At 43.8% G+C, this 6,501-nt stretch overlaps 1 long non-coding RNA gene across 6 annotated transcripts; it reads right to left on the reverse strand.

The window, feature by feature from the left end:
• Positions 1 to 329: 329 nt before the first annotated feature.
• LOC126990720 (uncharacterized) lies at positions 330 to 1,521 on the reverse strand. 6 transcript variants are annotated; one of them, XR_007744669.1, is made up of 4 exons: positions 984 to 1,127; positions 858 to 920; positions 731 to 794; positions 331 to 662 (listed from the first exon to the last, which is right to left on the reverse strand). It is a non-coding gene; the product is annotated as an uncharacterized LOC126990720 (long non-coding RNA). The 6 variants fall into 6 exon arrangements; XR_007744671.1 differs by having other exon boundaries at positions 331 to 594; positions 663 to 794; XR_007744670.1 differs by lacking the exon at positions 858 to 920 and having other exon boundaries at positions 330 to 662; positions 731 to 857; positions 984 to 1,521.
• Between the last annotated feature and the right edge of the window lie 4,980 nt (positions 1,522 to 6,501).

Below are 6,501 nucleotides of genomic sequence, written 5' to 3' on the forward strand. Positions count from 1 at the left end.
CAGACGACTAAAGAGAAGTGGCAGCCCAATACAAATCTTAGGAAACTTTAGTGGGCCGTCCTCGTGAGTCAACACGCTCACTGGTGTTCTCCCTCAGCAGATGTGTGAATGCAATGGACCTGAAAGACGTTAATTGGTGAACCAATTCTTACTATGTAAAATCAATCAATCAGTCAATCAGAGAAAGAAAATATAATTGAAAAGAAAAATTGGAAGTAAGAAAGAAAAGGGAAAAGGATGCTGCGCCGGAAGGCGCGGCGAGGATTCCTTATGATGCTTGTGCGCGTCCCCGAGGCCCATCGGTCCTTCATCCAAGAACCGATAAACGCGGTGACCGGCGCCTTCACGGCATTTATGATTAATTTTATAATCCAGTCTGGTAGTTTTAAGAAGCGAGTTCTTGCATCCGCCCTATTCGAATCGGCGGGGGGGTGGAGCGCCAGCGAGCCCAAGGTCTCCCAGGCGAGCATGGCAGAACTGAAGGGCTCCAGGTAGGGCGCCTCGGCGTCCATCGGGACCCCGACGGAGGTGCCGGAGATCTTTCGGCTACAACGCCGGGCAGGTGGGGCTCGTTAGCCGTGGTAGGCAATTCACCTAGGAGAGCAAACTCCGAACAATAAACCCGGGCAGGTTGGGCTCGTGAGCCGTCATAGGTAATACACCTAGGAGAGCAAACTCCGAACAATAAACCCGGGCAGGTGGGGCTCGTTAGCCGTGGTAGGCAATTCACCTAGGAGAGCAAACTCCGAACAATAAACCCGGGCAGGTGGAGGTCGTTAGCGAAAGCAGTTCATCTAGGAGAGCAAACTCCGATAACAAAACCGGGCAGGTGGAGGTCGTTAGCGTGAGCAGTTCACCTAGGAGAGCAAACTCCGATTACAAACCCGGGCAGGTGGAGGTCGTTAGCGAAAGCAATTCATCTAGGAGAGCAAACTCCGATTGCAAACCCGGGCAGGTGGAGGTCGTTAGCGAAAGCAGTTCACCTAGGAGAGCAAACTCCGATTACAAACCCGGGCAGGTGAGGTTCGTTAGCCGTGGTAGGCAATTCACCTAGGAGAGCAAACTCCGAACAATAAACCCGGGCAGGTTGGGCTCGTGAGCCGTCATAGGTAATACACCTAGGAGAGCAAACTCCGAACAATAAACCCGGGCAGGTTGGGCTCGTGAGCCGTCATAGGTAATACACCTAGGAGAGCAAACTCCGAACAATAAACCCGGGCAGGTGGAGCTCGTCAGCCGTGGTAGGCAGTCTGCCTAGGAGAGCAAACTCCGAACAATAAACCGGGGCTTGTGGTGCTCGTTAGATGTCGTAGACAATCCACGTGATGGGAACACCAAAGAAAAGGAAAATAAAAAGGAACACCAGAAAAAGGAAAATATAGTAACAAAACATCAAGAAAATAAAATAAAAAACACAAATCATCCACCTTCAGGCCCTAACATCTTCAAAATTATGGGTGAGTCTTTTCTGGGGAGAAAGAGGCTCATCCAGACCAAAGAACATCAAAAGGGATGATATAGAAAGGAACACCAAAAAAATGGTAAAAAGAAAAAACATCGCAAGAGAAAATTAACAACAATAACAGAACAACGTCAAGAAAAGTAACATACAAAGAAACATCATCCACCCTTCGGCCCCATTTAAACTAACATAAACAAAATTATGGGTGGGTCTCTTCTGGGAGGAAAGCGGCTCACCCAGACCAACGAAGAACATCAACAAGAGGATGATATGAAATAAAAGAACATTAAAAAACACGAAGAAAAGAAATAAGAAGAAAAAGAACAGAAAAAAACATCGGAAAAGAAAAACAAGAAGAAAAACACATCAAGAGAAGAAAAATATAAGAAACATCATCCACCTTTCGGCCCCTAACTAACATCACCAAAATTATGGGTGGGTCTCTTCTGGGAGGAAAGCGGCTCACCCAGACCAACGAACATCAACAAGAGGATGATATGAAATAAAAGAACATCAAGAAAGAAAAACAACAGCAAGAAAACAAAGAAAAAGATAAAGAAAAGAAAAGGAAAAAGAAACAAAAAAGAAAAAGAAAAACACCAAAATAAAAAAAATAAAAAAATAATCCAAATAAATAAATAAATAAACAAATACAGAATACAGTAAAATTAACGAACTAACTAATTCAAACTGTCTAACTATTAAACTACCTATCTAACTACCTATCTAACTAAGGGTACTATACAAGGGTACTATTGGACTACCTATTAACTAACTAGCTATCAAATCATCTAACGATCGAACATGTATTTGTCTGACTCTTTATCTATTTATCTGCATGGCTATCTATCATTATGTTTATCTATCCATCGTTTTTTTTCTTTTTGCAGTTAAGGAAGCAGCTCAAGGGCAAAAGTAGATAAATAAATAAAAAATCCGCATAAATAAAAATAAGTTCTATCTCTATATCCTTTATTTGTTTATTTGTTTATCTTATTTGTTCATCTTATTTATTTGTTTACTTATCTAGTCCGTCATCAGTCATGGTCAGTTCCACCTACACGTTTTCCTGCCACAATTTTTTTTTTCATTGTGTAGTCCTTAGTTCCGGTCCGACCTTGAGCTGGAAGGGAAGGACGGGGGCAGGGAGGCAAGAAGAGGGAGGGAGGGAGGGAGGAGGCAGGACAGAGTAATAGGAAGAATTTGGATTATAATGGTTCCCCCCTCCCCCTCTGCAGCCAAAAAATAAAACGAAGAAAAGTGTCTACTAAAAAAATAAAAAAATAAAAATGGTAGCTAACAATGATAAAGAGTTTGCTAAAAAAAAAATGGAAATCGATGAGGTAAGGACTTGGCAGTTTTATTTTTATTTTATTTTTTTCAACACAGAAGACAGAAAGCTCAAGGGCCAAAATAAGAGGATACAGAAAAAAAAAGATCGCTACGTCGCTGCTCCCCAATCTTTATCCTTTTGATTATCTGTGTCTTGAATGCGGCAGAGTAAGAGACTTTGTATAACTACTGATATTTGTACTCTTCCGGGTATACCCCATTCACGGTGCTCTCTCTCTCTCTCTCTCTCTCTCTCTCTCTCTCTCTCTCTCTCTCTCTCTCTCTCTCTCTCTCTCTCTCTCTCTCTCTCTCTCTCTCTCTCTCTCTTTTATGATGTCAAGGCTTCTGGAGGATGGACCTTCCCCCTTTTCCTAATTTTCTTTCTTTTCTTTCTCTTTATTTCTATTTGCTTTTTTACACTCTTATCCTTCTCTTCCCCTTTCTTCTCCTTATCTTAATATTTTTCTTCACATCATTTTCTTACTCTATTCCTTTTCCTCAATTTTCTCCTGCTTATCTTTTTTTTTTCTCTCTTTCTATCATTTTTTAACCTTGATCCCTTTTCCTCCTTTTCTTAATCTCCTTTGGTCTTCCCGTTTAATTTAAGGCTGTCGTACCATCTCCAAGACGTCGCTATATATCCGTCATAACACTACATCCACCACGACAGAGAACGATGGAACACACTACTCACTCAGCTGTTGCTCAGTGTTCCATCAAAGTGAAAAACAGGTACATGAATTAATGAACTTATGACAACACAGCATCAGGCAATTAGTCAGCCAACACTGTAGTCAACACGGCATTCTGTGGTAATTATAGAGACCAGCGTTCGTACAGTTCACACATGTACATCCTTTCACAAGCAAAATCGTGAACTGTCAACAAAATACGTCCTGGGCCATATTCTCAAACCTTTCGGCCCAGCACACATACTTGACAAAGCTTTCATAGGAGTTTTGGGTATTTCAGGGATAGTTTAATGGCCCTGGTGGTCGTTTGACCCCTTTTCGGTCCCATGACCCTAAAACACACTCATGAGAACCCACTTAATCTCCTTTTTGACCTCTGAAAGTAGTTGATGTGCGGGGTGGAGGCGTCTGAGAATACAGCCCCTGCAGTCTCCTCGGTGGCGGGAACAGACGGGGACACTTGAGCCGAGCGTGGCGGGAATATGGTCAAAACGAGTGCCTTCCCTCCTCCTCCGTTTAATGTTTCGGGCTTAACCTTTTCTTCTCCTACTTGTCCTCCTCATTCCGCACCCAGCCCTCCCCTCCTCCTTCTCATTTCCCACCTCCTCCTCCTCCTCCTCGTGTTTGTCCTGAGCCAGCGCTATACAAAACACTGCACCCAGTATTTTCACACATATCAGCGCCTCAGTTCCCCTGTTTGAAAAGCCTCACGTAGTAGAAGTTGCTGGGATAAAGGTCAGTGCGATTTTTATTTAGTTAATCATCTTTTCACACTGTCTACTGGTGCAGGAAGGTTGTTGCAGTGGCGGATAACAATTCGAAAAAGAACTCCCGCCGATGTCTGTATTCATGGACTGTTTCGTGATGCTGGGGATAGTTTTACGCGGCTTATGGATCTTAAAACGGAAAATAAACACCCATGAAAACCCGGTCAGTCTTCTCTGTGGCCTTGGGAAGTAGTCGAAAAGGGAGACGGATACGCTTCAGAATACGGACCTGTTGGCGGCAGTGAGTGTTCTAAGCGCTAATTGGTTCACGGATAGAGAGGCCGGTATTACAAGACTCTTTCGCTTCTCACATCAGTTATTTCTAAAGGTCAAAGAGGGGATCAATCGGGTTCTAATGAGTGTTTCTTTAGGCTCATGCTACAGAGGAAGGGTCAAACTACTACCAGGGTCATGAAACTACCTCTGGAAATGCCCACAACACCTACGAAAGCCTTGTCAAATATGTGAACTTGGGCGACGAAATGTTTTAAAATACGACCCAGAAAGTCAATATCCGTCAGGGTTACTTTATTCACAAAAACATACACAGGTCATGGGCACAAACGAGACACATAGGAAACATGTTTGTGTGTATATGCGTGTGTGTGAATGTTGTACTGTGTAGGCAGCATTTATGTGTTGGTGTGTGTAGTAAACCTACGCGTCGCTATAGACCAGGACTCGTATCCTCAAACGCTTCGGGCTTTTGTTACTACTATTTTTCAAGGCCCCAGAGAAGACAAAACAGGTTCTCATAAGTGTTTTCCCCATTCATGGCACAAACCTTGGAAATCTACCACCAAGGAATTGAAACCACCCATAAAAATTCCTACAACTTCTACTAGCGCCCTTTTAACTAGATGTACTAAGGTGTCGAAACGCCCAGTGTTCGTAGTTTAATTTTCATGCACACCCTTTCAAAAGCAATCTCGCAAACTCTAAGTAATATTTACCTTCACTAACGCCAAACTGCTCCAGGATCTTATAAGTTGAATCATCATTTACCTGAAAAGAGAGAAAAAACACGATGAGCTTCATTACCAGACAAAAAAAGACCTATAATACCTTAATCTTATAATAGGATTAGTTTCTGCTCCGCTTTGAAGAAAACTGCAACTTTTTAAGAGCTGCCACTTACAGGAAATCTTCCCTGAGTGGCGGTGGAAGGATTTGATTAGGAACAAAGGTGGTGGGCGGCGGGCGGCGGACAGACCCTTGGGCGGCTTGCGGAGGGAGAGACGCAGTGGATATGCCAGGGTCGGTATTTTCAGACGCTTCCACCTCTCACACCAACTATTTCCAAAGGCCAAAAGGGAGAGTAATCGGGGTTTAATGAGTGTTTTCTTATGTTCTAGGTACAGAAGAAAGGTCAAACTACAACCAGGGTCATTAAACTACCCCTGGAAATGCCCACGACTCATACGAAAACTGTATCAAATATGTGTGGGAGGGGTGGGGGGTGCTGAGAGAGAGAGAGAGAGAGAGAGAGAGAGAAAGACAAACACAGAAAGACAGACACAGACAGACAGACAAACAGACAGACACACACACAGACACACACGCCGTGGGTATCAACATTGCACTCACTCACACACAAAAAGAGCGAAAAAAGTGCCGTGTGGGCGAGTTTAATCAAGGGCAGCATTTCTACGGGCGCAGTTTAGTGAGATGGGCCACGGAAGGGTCGACGAAAGAGCTGTCAGCGCTGCCTACCGCCTGTATGTTTTGCTGGTGTGTGTGTGTGTGTGTGTGTGTAAAACCATTTCTCATAATACGTTACAAGTTTTTAACATCAAATTGGGAATAACAAAAAATAACTTCCATAATATACAAAAACTACACAAAACTTAATCCACACACACACACACACACACACACACACACACACACACACATACAGCCACCCCCCCCGCACCCCCCAAACACAAACGCTATTCACAAAGTCTGGTGCATTTACTGAAGTTCCTCGGGCTGGGGTTTACTTTGGTGCGTGTTGTAGGCAGGCGGTGTATCAAGCGGTCCAACTCGCTACGCCTCGTCTGTACCCGCGGGATCTCACCTAACACCCGACGCTACGCTAGGCTCTTGCACGTACTTAAAATTTCCCTTGTTAATCTCCTCATTCTTCCTTCTTCCTCCTGTTTAGCTCTTTGTTCTTTCCTCCATTTCTGCTTCCTCACTCCCTCCTTCCCTTCCCTTCACCGTTCCAAAGAGCCACTAACTAATCAGGACTCGTATTCTCAAACGC

The sequence above is a fragment of the Eriocheir sinensis genome, unplaced genomic scaffold (genome assembly GCF_024679095.1).
Source record: "Eriocheir sinensis breed Jianghai 21 unplaced genomic scaffold, ASM2467909v1 Scaffold1932, whole genome shotgun sequence".
Taxonomy (NCBI): domain Eukaryota; kingdom Metazoa; phylum Arthropoda; class Malacostraca; order Decapoda; family Varunidae; genus Eriocheir; species Eriocheir sinensis.